This window comes from Lepidochelys kempii, chromosome 25, assembly GCF_965140285.1.
Source record: "Lepidochelys kempii isolate rLepKem1 chromosome 25, rLepKem1.hap1, whole genome shotgun sequence".
NCBI lineage: Eukaryota > Metazoa > Chordata > Testudines > Cheloniidae > Lepidochelys > Lepidochelys kempii.
The window spans coordinates 16879704-16896498 of record NC_136404.1 but is presented as its reverse complement, the minus strand read 5'-3'; the positions used below and the strand labels follow the sequence as shown (position 1 = coordinate 16896498).

Genomic DNA, 16795 nt, shown 5'->3' with positions numbered 1-16795 from the left:
AATAGCTGACTAATGTCCACTGAGGTGAATATGCTGTACCAACAGTAGGACTTTGGTGACTTAAACACATTTTATTTATGCATTAGGTTTCAAACAAGATCATGCTATCAAACATCTAAGATATTAATTATTCCATTATTCTGTTTCTCCTTAGGACTCTGGCCTTAGATCTGATTGTGTGAGTGGATGGGTAGGAAGTCTTTCCTTCACCTGTCTTCCAAAAATTGTGAAAGCTCTACTTACCTGATACCCTGATGATCAGATTTAATTTCTCAGGTGGTTAACAATGTGAAGATGTCATCCTCATCCCTCTTTCTCTTCCACCCCGCCCAATCTAAATTCTCTATGTATGCATTTCTCTTTAAATGCATATATTTGAAAGTAGTTTACGTTGGTAAATTGGTTTCAAAGTATCTTGCTCTACTGCTGTTCATTAGAAACCTACACTAGTGCTGGTAGATGAGTGGTACAACCTCCTCTCAGGTCTCCCATGTATATTCTTCACTAGATACTAGCTAGAAGGAAGCATGGAAGATGTTCTGTGGGTGGCACCCTTTCCTCTTGGGCCATATCTGCTGTAGGGAAAAAGTGTAATTTTTAACACATTAACTGCACAAATATAACCTGAGGTAAACTCTAGGCTCCCCCTGGGGTTTATATCAACCAACTAATGTGTTAAAACTATGACTTTCCTTATTACACTAGGATTTTAACATGTTCATGTGCATGGCTCCTTTTTTTTCCCCAATGAAGACAAGTCCTTGAAGACCAACAGTACCACAACAGGACTTCAGGGGCTCAAGAAGGTGGAATTCCTGAGGTTGCTTCCTTAACAAACACTTTTGGAAAGGAAGGGCGTCAACTAGTGGATGACCTGTTTTTTCAGTATTTGAAAAACATAATTTGTGTAATTAAGGGTTCCAAAGCTGAGCATCTGCCAATCATCCGCTAATCATCCGTGTCAACATCAGCTGGAAACTGCTGTTCTCATTAAAACTTTAGTATGTGTAACTATGCATGAGACAAATTTAAATTCTGTTCTCATTTACAGGAGAGGATGACCCTTAGTCCAAATAGTTTGTAACTAGTGAGACTGATACACAGATACTCTTGGATATCTATCTGTTACAGTGAGATGTACACTACAAACCTTTTACTTATTTCCTTTAGTGGAATAGGTAATAAGCAAGAAGTATCTCCCCTTCCTTCCCCCCTGCCCCTCTTCCCCTTCCCCCCATTTGATTCTCCATAATATCCCAAAGAATGATATACTGAACCTTGCAAATGGTTTTTATGATTTTTGGAAGGCTTTTAGTACAGTGTCTCTCTCAACTTCACAAGTCAGATATTTGGGATGGGAGAGAAAGTATATGGTGTAATCTGGAATGATCTGGTCTATACATTCATTTTATAACCTTCTCAAAGCAACTTGCACATAGAAAAGCTTCCGCAGGACTCTGTCAGCGTCTGCAAGAGGTAAAGGTTCTTGCATATTAGTACTCTTTGCTGATTTAAAGATGTATCTTCCGACTCTTACTTTTGGGGTCATGTATTTCACTGTAGTACAGGGAAGCTGGGGTCAGAGAAAAGAGGCGCAATGGGTGATTGATTTTTTTTTTCTTTATGTATACTTTCAAAATAGTTTCTTTTTCAGTAGTATATGCGTAAGGCATTTGAAACTTCCCTCTGGTTCTGCATTGTTTCATAAGAATTAATAAAAATTCTCCATAGATGGTTGTATTACAATTTTGGTCAACAAAAAAATTTATCATCACTAATTGGAGATGATGGCCTAGTAAGCAAGCCAAACATCAAGGTTCATGAAGCCCCTTCACCACCTAGAACCACATGTTTGAATCCTGGAAGTTGAAGTAGGTGTGCTAGTTGGTAAATTGAGTTAAACTACATGGATCACTGCTCAAGGAGTTCTGGAAAAGGCACCTCTGTTGTTAGGTGTTGAGATACTATGACAGTTGTGACTATATAAGTAACTAGACCAAAGACCTTTTTAAAAACAAAAAAAGGAGCAAGATTCTTTTAATCTGTCTTGTATGTACATTAATGGTCTTCTAGGACTCTTCATCAGAGTATAGTTTTGCCTTAACCTCCTAATTAAAGTACCCCTTTCGCAGAACATTTTTGCTTTGTAATTATGTCCTATCTGGTTGCTGTCTTCCACCCCAGAAATGGTTGCATTTTTGTTTTTGGGCAAACTGCTTACTGTAAAACCACATCTTGTGATGTGTTTGGGATCCTATTGAATGAAAAAAGAAAAGGAGTACTAGTGGCACCTTAGAGACTAACCAATTTATTTGAGCATGAGCTTTCGTGAGCTACAGCTCACTTCATCGGATGAGAGCTGTAGCTCACGAAAGCTTATGCTCAAATAAATTGGTTAGTCTCTAAGGTGCCACTAGCCCTCCTTTTCTTTTTGCAAATACAGACTAACACGGCTGCTACTCTGAAACCTATTGAATGAAAATGGTTTACAGAAATAAGATTGTACTCCAACTTTCCATCTGCATTGATCTTTAGCAGTGAGAAAAGATGGCATTTGTCTGATGGGTGGGTATGTGTATTGCTATATCAAGGTCTGTACAAGTGTCAAAATAACATTGCTGGCTTAAGGAACCAGTGACCATCTGAATTTCTGTATTTCAAATGGTAGAAAATATTATTTCTCTATTCCCTTGAAGGTAAAAGTGCATGCATCCCCTGACTGCACCACAGCCCCTACAACTGGTGGAGAATTATAGATCCTAAACAGCCAGTATAGATGAAGCCTAACGCCTAAAGAACTTTTTTCAGTAATGATTTGTTGTCTAGTGTAGATGGGGCTTCAGAGTCATCTCTTACAGAAAGAAATCTGATCAATTGGTTAAACCTCAAATTCTGTTTCATGGTTGATATAGACTGCCACAAACTTCTGATAACTGATCAGATGTGTTCAGTTCACTGGATTACTATGGTGTTAGTTTATCCCTTTGTATTAGTTATATTCATTTCCCATTAATCTATTTAGCAAACATCTCTAGGAAAAAAGTTACCTCAACCTGTAAGTTCTGTTGTGTTCATTGTGTGAATCTCTTTACCCTCTGTCTTCTCTGTGTCAAAGGATGCTTGCAAATTTATCACCGTCATTTAGACTCCCTCAAAAGGTAAAATTCCTAACCGTTGGCAACAAAATGTTGTCTCCCTCCCCCCTCCAAGATAAAGTGCAGTCCACGGGCCAGATGTAACCCACAACCCTCTAGCTCTACAGAGATCTATTAATTATAATATAGAAGCATGGCCTGTGGTGACCACAAGCTCATAGTTTGTGGTGCTCCATCATGATGTTGGAAGGCAATCTGAATCAAGATGAGGCACCACATTTTGGAATTTTGTATTAATGATGAAAAAAGAAAAGGAGGACTTGTGGCACCTTAGACTAACAAATTTATTTGAGCATAAGCTTTCGTGAACTACAGCTCACTTCATCGGATGCATTTAGTCTCTAAGGTGCCACAAGTCCTCCTTTTCTTTTTGCGGATACAGACTAACACGGCTGCTACTCTGAAACCTGTATTAATGATGGTGGCTGCAGTCAACTTCATTTTGTGCAAATAGGTGTGGCCCTCAGGCCCTTGTTTGGACTCCCTCCATTAAATCAGTCCTTACTGATTTTCTCTTCCCTCCCCCCTCCTTAATTTTAACACTAAGTTGTCTCAACTAGATTTGTTGTTCAGACTTAAGTGTGGGTGGTTAAAAGTATTGATGTGCTAATGATAAATGTTTTTCATCTCTCTTTGCTGTAAAGCGTTATGCTCAACTCCAGAAATCTTGTTTCCACATTTCAAGTAACCAGCAGTGGAGCTGGGGATGTGGAAACCCAATTTTCAGGAGGAATCAAGCAGTTGCTAAAGCTAAATGGAGGAGGGTGGCAAGAAAAGTGATTTATCTGGTATCTGACTGCTAGTTAAAGGCTTTGGCATTCAATAAGCAATAAATGGCTGTAGAGCAATGGCAGAAACTTGAACCCAGCCTATCACAGCAGGAGACACCAGAGAGAATGATGGAATATATTCCCTGAGGATTCTTTAGAGACAAATGAAAGAGCAACTCTTTTCACTTACTGATTTAAAAAGAGTTACAGCCAGCCATGTTGGAATGTCCTGTCTACCACCTGGTTATTTTCTTGTTTTGGATGTTGCCATTGTCTGTAGCCTGCACTAGTAAGACTTCTATTCTCTTTAATCACTTTAAATCTGTGGATGTTCTATAAGTAAATTATATATTAAATATGAATGGAAAATATAAATTATTGCTGAAGACTTGTTTTGTAATGTCAAGTTAGCTATTTTGTGTGTGTGAAAATGGTAGGTACCCCCCCCTTCAAAAATAAAATGTATGTTCCTGAAAATAGTTATTCCAATTCTTGAAAAATGTTTATATAGCTATTGTAGATTACTTACCTCACTAGGTTTATTAATTATGCCTTCACTAACACACTTTGTCAACACAACAATCCAGTGGAGAGAGTAGCTGACAGGGTCAGTTATATAGAAGTAAAAATAAAAATCTGTCTGGTAGCATTGTTGAAGCATCACCAGAATAGCGTCCTTGGAAGTATTTTAGTCACAAAGGTCCTGATCCTGCAAGGAGCTTCTCACAGGTAGGTATGCATGAGAGGCATTGATTTCAATGGAGCTCAGTGCAGGATCAAAGTCAATATGACTGATTGATCTGTACCCTTGGACAATCAGGCTGACACTGTACTGCTTCCTGCAATGTAAATAAGTATAATCTGGCTTTTAGTTCTGTCTGCTCTAGTTCTGTATTTAACAAAATGCACTGCGGTTTCTTTTTAAATCAACAGCTTTTTTTGTCTGCTTATTAGCTATTGTCTTCTTTTAACAAAAAGATACAACTGTTTGTTTTTCATATGAGTCGGCCTCTCACTAAGACCTGTTGTGAGTTAATGATTCAGTCTTACTAGTACATTCTCTAGGAAGCTACATCTGGGTAGACAAAGGTGAAACGGCTGTACATAATTTTTTGGACTTGGACTTGACCTGGCCTTTCTGAAGAGGCTGTGGATCTTCTTCAGCTGTTTATTCCTTTTTTGGACAGAGGGTGGGGATTGTTTTGGTTTTTTGGTTCATCTTTTTGTGTTAGATGGCAGAATTGAGAAGATGACTTTGACTTTATCCATGACTGTGTCAATTTTAAAATAGCAATTGTAAAACTAGCACTGAGGGTAAGATGTTATTGCAGTTACATTTATTTGTACACTACATAATGTTTTGGTGAAACCCTCTATCAGACATCTGGGTACCCCCTGGGAGGAGAGAAGATCTCCCCCCCCCCCCCCATAAATCGTGCAGGATGAATATAGTTTTACAGTTAACTTTGTTTCTGTTTTTGAGAACTGATTTTAAATTTAGTTCAAACAAAACTGATCTGTCCAAAGAAAATGAGTCGTCATGAGACTACCTCTGTCTAAAATGCCACCTTTGCTATCTTGACAAGGGGATGAATGACCTAATATGTCATATTCTGAATTTTGTTGAGTATCAGTGTCTGGGATGGCAATAGATGCTTCTCATAGACTGCTTGGGTTTGGGGGACTAATTTTGTTCTCGGGATTGCCTGGGAAGCTGCCCTCTTCTTCCCCCATTTCATGAAACAAATTACATCTGGAGTGAAAAGCAGACTGCTTGCTTGTGTTTCTGTTGGAGTCCATAGAGACGCAACCCAAGACAATCAGGGGTGTTTCTATTCATGAGTAGTCAACCAAATCGTGATCTGGGTATTTTGAGCCTGCCTGATCTTCTGAATCAACCTGCAAAGAAATGCACTCCATTTTGTGCTGAGTTAGGTCTCTGTCTGGGGTTAGCCAGTGTTGCATTTTTCCATGTAATATCTGTGACCTCTTTGTTGCATTTGTTCTGTACACTTTGGCTTTGTAAATTGCTGACTGGTGCAGCAAGCCTTGGGCATCCCTGGCTTTTTGTAACTAGAGCCAGACTTTTGAGTAATGAACTTTCTGAGAAATCTGAGTTGGTGTTAATTTTTCCTTCTTTTAAGCCCTATTTATTGAAAACTTTCTCTTTGCCTCTCCCATATCTTCATTTTTAATTTTTTTTGTTTTGACTTCTTGGCAATTTTAAGAAAATCTGGTCAGTATGAGTAAAATAGTAGTGTTTTGGGCAATGTATTTGGTGTTAGAAGATACTCCCAAATCATTAAAAAAAGAAAAGGAGTACTTGTGGCACCTTAGAGACTAACCAATTTATTTGAGCATGAGCTTTCGTGAGCTACAGCTCACTTCATCGGATGAAGTGAGCTGTAGCTCACGAAAGCTCATGCTCAAATAAATTGGTTAGTCTCTAAGGTGCCACAAGTACTCCTTTTTCTTTTTGCGAATACAGACTAACATGGCTGTTACTCTGAAACCTCCCAAATCATTAGCAGTCAGGGTCTAGAAATCATAGGTTTTGGTTCTAGATTATACTAGTGATATCAGAAGGGTTTACCCTAGATCTTTTGGGGAGTCTAGAGCATCTGAGTTTTTCATTCTTCCTTCTTGCCATGCCCTGGAGCATGAGTAGCAGTATTTTGGGGAAAGAAGGGCTGAACTTGATTCTTGGCATGTAAGAGTATGAATCATGTGAAATGTGTGCTTTTTAAAAAATCATGTAACAAAAACGCTATCTATGCCTTCAGATCTCTCAAATAGATCATGAGCAATGTGCTTGTGGCCCCTGATGCAGTAACTCTTGCAACAGCTCAATAAGCTCCTCCTGTAACAGGATTTTGAGGATACAAAGTGAGAGAGATTCTCATGAGACCCAGTACCCTGTAACTTGGGGGCAAAGTGCACTGGTCTGGAAGCCAGGAGATCGAGAGTTCTAATCCCCCTGCCCTTGCATTGATTGCTGCTAATATTTCTGTGCCAATTACAGCCCTTATCCAAGGCCTCACTGTTATGTTAGGGGAGGTAACTATCATTCACTAATGTTGCAGATGTCATTACTCAGCAGTTAAAGTTGCTTCCAGCAGGGCTGGGAATAGACCCTGGGTCTCTAATATAACAGCCCAAAGTCTCCTCCATTTTGCTATGCACCCTTTCATGCTACCACTGTGTGACTGTCCCCTTTTTATTTGTCCGCAGAGAAGTTTGTGACTTTCTCCCACCATGTTAATAGACTTTGATTCTTTGGCTCAAGTAGTAATCTCATACCTTTTTAAATCCAGAGGTCTTGGGTTCAGTCCCCACAGAGGACCCACAAAGGGGTGTTACTACGCCCTAGTTCTGCTGTCTGTAAGCACTAAACCATTTTGTTCCTAGAACCAGGAATAAGAACCAGGACTCTTCTTTGAGGGCCTCTGTGGTCCCACTTTTGGGTCCTCTGGCTTGGAATTGGCATAAATTCAAAGCCAGAAGTGTAAATTTGCAGAGGTGGTACTCTCAAAGAACTGTTAGTAATCCAACATTCTACCACTGTCTCCTAAACAGTTGCATAACCCACTAGCAAAGTGTGTCATGGGCAGGTCTAATCTACACACAGGATGACAGCATCTTTCTCATTTTTCTCTGCCCTTCTTCCCCAATTTAACTATATCTGTACCTGAAGGGAAAGCTGTTTGTGATGTGGATCTGAAGGCTAAGAGTTCAAATTCTGCTGATACTCCTGGGAGAGGGAGAAGTGTCATGTGTGGATTGTATGTAATATCACTAGTGTACAGACTCTGGAGTAATTGTTAGGAATGATTTTTTTTATATTGCAAAATACTGTAGAAGCAAATTTGGATGTTTTGTTACTAATTATTTTATTGTAGCACTTTTAGTGTATATGAAAGGGAACTGTGCCTGTAATCACAGGGTGAGGCACTTTTCTAGAGGTGAATTCGAAACTGAGAGTTGTGTGTAAGAGATTTTGTGTGTCCAGACACTCAGGGCTTGTCTACACTGCAAAGTTGACATCCAGCCGCTGCAGTAATTAAGTTGGTCATGCATGTCTAAACAACGCTCATTGTGTTGGTGGAGTGCTTGCATAGAGCAGTGCACCGTGGATAGCTGTCTCAACGCAACTAGTTGCAGGGTGTTTTGTGAAGGGCTGGCAACGCCTCATGGGACCAAAACATTGTCACGGGGGGAATGGGAACATGGCTTCAGCCTCTCATGCTGCAGTTTCCTCCCTCCCTATGCTCTGAGATATGGGCTTTTTCTTACTGTATGTTGTAAAGTAGCTAGGACAAAGGGGTCCCAGTTGGGCCCTTTTGAGCAAGATACTTTAAAAAAAAAAAAAATCCAAAAAAATTCTTTCATCTCTAACCCACCCCCTTTGTGTGTGCATCATAAACAACTGTACCTGCACAGACATTGATATTAACTACATAGTACAGTAAAAGGACTAGTGGCACTGAAAATGAGTGACTGCTTAACTTCACCCTCTCTAGGATTTGTTCTTTTGCCATTGTTCGTACCTGGCCTCTCACAATCAAATTACCTCAGGACTATAAAGAGCATGTGAAAATGCATTGCAAGATGTGTTCTATAGGGGATGGAAACTCTTCATAGGAATTCATGTAAATATCCCTTTTTTTTTTTCCCCCGATCATTTTAATAGGAAATCAAAATCTGACTTAAAAACTGAATAAAAATAGATTTTTGGGTGGGAAGGCCAAAAAAAGGTACTTTACCTGCCCAAAATGAAACAATCTGGTTCAATTTACATAAACTACCATGGTGATCCTTTAGATTATCCTAATGCATGCACAGTAGCTGTAATCTCTCTCCAAACTGCTTCCACTGGAATTCCTGTTTGAAAGATAGACTAATCTTTTTCCGGGCAGGAGGGCAGGGGATATAGGGGTGCAGGGGGGATATAGGGGTGGCTATATGTATATACATATAAACTGCATGTAGTTCACGGGATTAGACTACAGATCACCTCCTTGAGATGTTTCACATTTGGTTTTGATTTGTATTCTGAAGTCCAAAATGTTAAAAATCCCAGTGCACATCTCTAATGCTGTTGGATAACCATCCTTTTTTTATACCTGCATCATCCTCCTTCTCTTGATAAATCCCTAGATAGAGCTTCCGTTCTGTCACCTCATTGGAAATCAAAATATTTTTTCAGCTGTCATTTAGAATCAATAACCTAGAAATATTTAATATTTTTAATTCAGCACAATTCCTTGTAAACTTACCCTCATTACCATATCAACTCAAATGTGTAAATTTTATATTTCAAATTTAAAGTACAGTATCAGTCATTCCTGCTGTCAGCAGTTTCGATCAAGAGTAAGGCACTCTGAAGAGGTGTGGAAGACAAGATGGTAATAAAGCTCTGAAAACAATTCTAGAGTAGCTGGGTGTTTCAGCTAAAATAATCTAGCAAATTGTGTTTCTGTTTTTCATTATCATTAGGCTTCAGAGTTGCTCTCCCATTAGGATAAATGAGTACAATTTATTTATACCTTTTCAGAGCTGGGGGGGATTTGGGAGCGGGGGTTCTGTCTATAAACATGTGATTTTCATATGTTAAATTACAGGGTTGATTTCACTGCAATGAAGGCTAGAAATGTAATTTTTTTTCTCATTTAAAAAAAAAAATCCTAAAACCTAAACTCTGAAGAAATTGATGGCGTGGGAGCCAGTAACAGCGTGTTATGGCATTTCACAGATTGGGCAGGCAAACTGTCCTTATCAGTTTTGGCGGGGGGGGGGGTGTTTTTTGTTCGTTTTTTTTTATATGTGGTGTGCAATCCATTTGTCAAACTGTAAACTAACTTCCATGCCATTTTAAAATGATCCTTTACTAGCTGAAGTAGTACTAAAGTTTACTAGTTTTAATTTAAACAGTAAAGTGGGCTTCTGGTTAACTACTTCTCTGCTGGCCTCCAATGTAACATTGTTTGAATAATGCTACTTAATTACAATTTTATAACTTTTGAGCACTTAACTAATATATTCCCTATACCTCACTTGGGGCAGGTATCATTCCCGCTTCATGGCTGAGGGGGTGCCATAGAGTGGCTTACTGATTTCATCCAAATACAGAAGGAGCCTGCATGAGGCAGGATTAGATCTGACCACTAGAGCAGGCTACCTCCCTGAAACTTCAGTACCAACGTACCCTCAACATTGCAGTGGAAACTCTGGCATACTTTGTAGGGGAGTGCACTTCTAGTGCTGACCACGTTCCATATCCTATGTATGTTAAGCAGCAGCGAAGCACTTAAACCGCTAACCCAGCAAGCAATTGGTTGAGTCTCATGAGGCTGCCAACATGGGAGTCCAGTGCCAAAATTCACCAAGATGGAAGATGACTGCTAGAAGTTCAAAAACCTGATATGAATCAGAAATTTAGATTTCAAGTTCATTTTGAAGTGCCTCTACCTTTTCTTGCCCTTGGGCCTTGTTTGCTTAACACCCAATGCAATTATCACTTCGAGCAACACATTCTTAGGGCTGGTCTACGCTTAAAAGTTGGATTGACATAGCTCTGTTGGTCAGGGCTATGAAGAATCCACAGCCCTGACCAATGTAGCTAAACTGCATCTATGTGGGGGTTAAGTCAGTAATGTCAATGGAAAAATGTTCCCATCACTCTAGCTGCTGCTGTTCAGGGAGCTGGTGGTCCTACACTAATAGGATGAGTTTTTGGGGGGGGTCAGGTAGTTGGTTGGTTGATTTCCTCCCCACCTCAACCCCCCATTGGTGTAAACTATATCTGTGCAATGGGATTGTCCTGGCATAGCTCTGGTAATTTAGTTATGCCAGGATAGTCTCCACTGTGTAGACATATCCTCAAACTAAGATCTCTGACAAATCTTTTGCTGCTGGGGAAAAAAAAAAATCAAGTTAACTATGCTTGTGCCTTTCAGTAAAGACTTTGTGAAGATGCATGACTTAATGTAGTTTTTAATAGAGACATAGTGTTTTGTCCTCTGATGAAAGCTGAATGGATTTAATACCAAAACTGAGGCAACATTGATCAATGAACTGTGGGCCTAGTTAAGGGATATATTATCCTCTGCAATCCATCTGACTTCAGTGGCATTTCAAGGACATATGTTGCTGAATTTGGCCCAAGAGGCTTTGACTGGGGGTAGAATAATGAATTTCTGTTGCACTGTTACAACTTGTGGTTACCTTTTTAATTTAATAAATAAATTAGTAGTTCAAGTCTGTCCAGTAGCTCTTTCCATGTTTACACTGCTGTATTGTGTATTACTATTTGTAGTCTTTGATTGCAAAAGAAATATTTATTATTGTCTAAGCCAGATGTTTGGGATGCAGCATGGAATACTTCAAAGGCAGCTGGCTTCTCTTTAGTCTATACAGCATTACTGAAACCTTATAAAAGCACTGAAGTAGCAATGGCAATGATTTTCAATTGACCGGTAATTAGAAAAGCATTGGACTAATAGGATGAGCTATACTTAGTAAGGGTTGCCCTTTTTGTTTAATCAGGACCCAGAAACTAATAAATACTTGTTCATATAGTCTTAGGCAGGGGACTTTGTTGTTTAACTGTGCTTCCATAACAGTTTCTTTAAACTGTTGAAGCCTATGTTAGACTCTGCTTTATCATCTTGAAATTAAAAAAAAAAAGATGCTAAGTACCCGACCCAGTTTTGTGTGTGTCTGAGCACACTGACCCTTAGTGATGTAGCTTGTTTGGTCACTAAACTAATAGAACCCAATTTAAGTGTGCAGGGGGATGTGCAGAAAAGGTGTGCTGCTTTCATACCATCTATTTTTCTTTCATCCAAAGAGAGACACTGGCATCAGTTGAGCAGTCAGCAGTTACCCTGCCTTCCTGGACAGAAGAAAATGGTTCTGGATCTTTCTGAAGAGGGAAATGACTCAGAATTCTTGGTGGCTTAGCAGAAATTGTAAGCCAAGCTTCCAAGGAGGAGTTTTGGTGCTCAGTGTGCATATTATTCTCCACCTACAGTCCAGTACTGATGTGCTTAACCTTTGGAACTGATACTATGTTATACTCCCAGCTAAATTTCTGGTTGCATCTTTTTACTTTTTGGTTTTGTTTTTAACTTTTCATACAGTACACATGGTAAACTATAAGGTGGGGGGGAAGGTTTGAATAGATTATGCAACTTAAGTGGCTGTCCCTCCAATAATATGGCAAAGTTTGTTGTTTTTTATTTAAAAAAAAAAAAAAAACTTAACTGTTCAGTGGGCTGTGTAAATAGGAATCAGGCTACTAAGTGCTTTAAAGCATTTAGTAATGCAGTGTGTGAAGGATGAGAGAACTTTTATTTTTTAAAAAACTGTACTACCATAAACATCTATGGACATACTTCTGAATCCACATGACCCTTTTGTTGCAAGACTTGCTGTTTTAGGGTGAGGATATATTTCCATATGTTAGCATTCATTTTAAAGTATTGGTGCAAAACATTTAATTAAAAAAAGAGTACTAAAAATAATTATCCAAAGTAGAACAATAAGTTGGGTGAGATGCCTTTCTAAGGAACAGTAAAATTAAAGGGTCTTCTCCCCATTCCTCCTCACTGCCCCAAGTCTGTCTCCTCATTTATAACTGACTGTGATTATCCTTAAATCAATGCATTCTCTTCCATGAGTAGAATCCTACTAATGTCAACCCTTGAACTGCTCTGGAAACATGAGCCAGTCTAAAGAGCATGAGCTAGCACTTCTGTCTTCTCCTCCTATATGAGGAAGCTTCTATAAGAAGTTACCCCCCCCCCCTTTCTCCGTATGTGACACTACGGAAACTCCCACTGTAAACTGTGGTTATAATCTCAGATGTGACCAGTCACGTAGATAACCTGTTTCATCTGCACTGTGGGGCGGTGGTTTGCATTTACCATTTTGTAGCCGTTCTTTCCAAGTCACTTAAAACAAAAAAGTGAAATGCAAAGATTTAAAGTGTTAGCATGGGAAGTTGCTGCCAAATAGGTGACTGTATAGCCTCTCAAGTACTTCGCTGTTTTGCCAGTTCCAAAGATGAATCTGTTCATTACATTCAGAGATATGGGTAGTTAATGCTTGAATAAATGTTAAGATTTTGGCTTCAGTAGTATAGAAACTTCTGGATGTAAAGTCAGGTGAGCTATTAAATATTACATTACCAAATTTTGCTCCTACTCTTTGAATTGGGTAAAAAGAGAGGGAGAGATTAGAGAAATCCTGTTTTTTAGGCTGCTTTTCTGTGTTACACAGCTCAAGGTTTTTGTTCATCTGGCTAAGTACAAAGACTCTTATGTTTTTGTTTGTCCTTGAGAAATCCTTTAAATTTAATGAGGAGTCCTTGTGGCACCTTGAAGACTAACAAATTTATTTGGGACTAAGCTTTCGTGGGCTAAAACCCCCTTCATCAGATGCATGCAGTGGAAAATACAGTAGGAAGATAGATATACACAGAGAACATGAAAAAATGGGTGTTGCCATACCAATTGTAATGAGACCAATTAATTAAGGTGGGCTATTATCAGCAGGAGGGAAAAAACCTTTTGTAGTGGTGATCAGGATGGCCCATTTCAAACAGTTTAAATCTAACAGTTTAAAATTTAAACATTTTTAAATCTCGTGTCTCTTCTGCCATTAGCAGCCATGTTCATGTCACAGGCCCAACTAAACTAAACGATACTGCACTGGACAAGTATTGCCTTGTTACATGCATCTGGCTAAGTTGTCTCTGCTACTAAAATGAGTCCACTGGTTCACTGGGTACAATAACAACTGAAACCAGCTGGAAACCTTCCTGAAATAAAGCTGTTTTCCCCTGTTCGTCAGTCTTGTCCCTGTCCTAAATCAAGCATGCTGGTGTAGGACAGTGTTTCATAGGCACTGTCTCAAGGCTAGGGGACGGGGACTTAATTTTTTTACAAAAAAGGTCTGTCTTCTAATACCCATCCCCCACATGGTCTTGCCCTTTCTTTGGCCAAGGGGAGGGGGAATGGGTGGAGATGGGTAGTGACAAAGCCACAGGACTTCTTCGTAGTGAGCTCCTACTGTGCTAGTCGTTGGTGTGACCCGATATGCTGGCATAGAGTCTCATCCACCTAAAGGGAAGCTGTTGATCAGAAACAGGCATGTTGTTTCCAACTCTAACAGGTGTTTGGATCAAACCATTTATTATTAAGAATTTAAGAGCATTGGGCTACACCCTGGAATATTAACCTAATGTGGTGCTGGGATTTTTGTGACGCAGAAACACAGTAGCTTCTAAATACTTCTAAGAATTGTATCATTTTAATCTGAGCATAATACAAAGGCTGTGGCTACACTGGCAAAAATTGGACCTGTAATTCTCCACCTGTGGAAGCTGTAGTGTAGAAAAGTCCAGGTAAAACTACCCTCTTGTTTTATCCTTGGATTCAAGTAACTAAGTTTAAAAAGCTCTATTCCCTTCATCAGTGACTTACAACTAACAGCAGGCAGTGCATGTGGGAAGTCTTGAGCTCCCCTATCAGAGCAGTTAAAATTCTAAATTTAGAAAACATATGTTTGTTGCATTTTTCTTTTTTCTCTCTATTCAGATGTATCCTTTTGTTGCAAATTGGTAGTGGTTGATGCTACCAGGTTACAGAAATAAAATAAATTATAGCTTGAAAACAACGCTTTCGTTGAGAGGATGGGGACAAACTCTGCCGTTAAATTCATTTTCTGTTGCCAGTGAGGTTTCATCAAATGCCTCTATAGTCCAGCTCGGGGTGTACTAAAATATCCCTTCTTCCTCCCCAGAACCTTCATTGCAGGCATATTGCCCAGCCAGGAGAAGTGGACAAGATTCTCTTTGGAACCCATGAACTTCTCTGACAGGTAGGAGTTGCTCTATAATGCTGTGTTTTGTTATGGTAGGTAGCATTTTGCAAACTCTAACATCCATGGGAGGTTGGGGGGAAAAGTCAATTTCCCCCTTTTTTAAATAGGGAACTTAGGCCTAGAGAAGTTAAATGACTTGCCCAATGTGACAGAGGAAGTCTGTGGATCCTGAATTCCCACTCCAGTGCCGTAACAATAAGAACATCTTTCCTCTCTAGTTAATCAAAACCCAAGTGAAGTAGATGAATATCCCTAATTTACAGGTGGGCAAACTGAGGCCAAAAGACATTTCAGTGAGTTGTCCTTACTGTTTCTTCAGTTGGGCAAATCACAGCAACTGCAGTATATTTTCAGTCCCTGAGAGCATGAGAAGCAGGAATGTAAGCACAAATTCCACTTCCCCCTGAATCTTGGTCAGAGTAATCTGTATGGTTTAAAGGAAAGTGTGTATGAATGGGAATGAACTCCTGAGTTTATATCTCCGCTCTGCCAGTGCATTCTGGGCACCAGAACTGGACACACACTCATCCTGCCTCAGCCCTAAGGGATGGACTAGACGACCTCTTGAGGTCCCTTCCAGTCTGACCTTGCTATGATTCTGACCATCATCTTAATAAAACAAATTGCAGCGTTTTCCCCCATAAACCTGACTGCAGGTGCATTAAGAATGATTCTGTTCCCAGTTAACAAAACAAATCACAGATGCTAGCATCTGTTACATAAAGAAAAGGAGGACTTGTGGCACCTTAGAGACTAACCAATTTATTTGAGCATAAGCTTTCGTGAGCTACAGCTATAGCTCACGAAAGCTTATGCTCAAATAAATTGGTTAGTCTCTAAGGTGCCCCAAGTCCTCCTTTTCTTTTTGCGGATACAGATGAACACAGCTGCTACTCTTGAAACCTGTTACATAAAGGTAATCCTCACTTTTTCCAAGCATTTTAAAAATTAACTTTGCACCAAATTTTAAAAGCAACATGTTACAAACAAGCTGACAAATGTGAGGCACTACTTACCTTATGGTATGACTCCCATTCTCTCTTTCTCATATGTTCCCAAATCTGGACAGTGTGGCACTATGAAAAGAATCTTGAGAAGCAGAAATGATGATTTTTTTTTTTTTTTAATTTGGAGTGGGGCGGGAAGCAGTGGACACTTCTGGGCAAAAAAAAAAAATAAAAGTAACCTCTTCACCTTTCATGAGACCAAAAAGTTAAATGAAATGGGAAGATTTTTCACTAATATGTAACATTTAAGCTACTAAGAAACTGGACTCTTGGTGGAAAAACTACATGTGAAGTAGGCTGCAGTTAACTGTTTCTGCTGGCACACCTCGGTATTCTTTACCGTAAGGTCATGTGAATGTTTCAGTCCTAGAGTTTTCATATGGTGATGTAGACCTCTACAGAACATCTGAAAAGCGTGTTTCTGCACAATTAAAGAGAGACTGTCTAGTCTGACTGCCTGCATAATACAGGCTATAGGACTTCTCTGTATTAATTCCTGCTTCAGGTTCACTAGCTGTGCTTGAACTAGAGCATATCTTTTTCTAAAGTCCAGTCTTAATTTTTAAATCAAGAAGTGATGGAGCAACAACAAAACTTGATAAGAGATTCCAATGATTTATTATCCTGAGTGTTAAAAATCTGCACATTCTTTCTAGTGTGAATTTGTCTAGTTTCAACTTCCAGCCATTGATTCTTCTGACACCTTTGTCTGCTAGCCTGAAGAGTCCTCTTGTCAAATTTCAGTTCCCCAGGTACTTGTAGACTATGATCAAGTAACAATTTTGACTGTGCTTCATAACTGCCATTCTGTGTTTTGAAATCTCTTATAATGCTGCAGCCCAGACTTTTGGGGTTTCAGCAGATTTCACACCCACCTGTCTTTTGGCCTGATCCTGAGATTATTTTTGGGGAAAAGGAGTCAAATTGATCCCAGCATAAGTAGTGATACTACATGCCTTCTAGAAATACATACAAC

General features: G+C 39.4%; 1 protein-coding gene across 15 annotated transcripts in view; it reads left to right on the top strand.

Annotated features, from left to right (window-relative positions):
- GATAD2A (GATA zinc finger domain containing 2A) overlaps positions 1 to 16795 on the top strand; it is a 114012-nt gene that overhangs the window by 33174 nt on the left and 64043 nt on the right. For 13 of the 15 annotated variants that reach the window (XM_073323945.2, XM_073323946.2, XM_073323948.2 and 10 more), the window contains one exon: positions 14732 to 14809. The exons of 1 other annotated variant lie outside the window; for it this stretch is intronic. The gene's annotated coding sequence lies outside the window, so the exon portion shown is untranslated. Of the gene's footprint in view, positions 1 to 11774; positions 11896 to 14731; positions 14810 to 16795 lie in introns of those variants that run through there. One more of the 15 variants, XM_073323947.2, reaches the window with a different exon arrangement.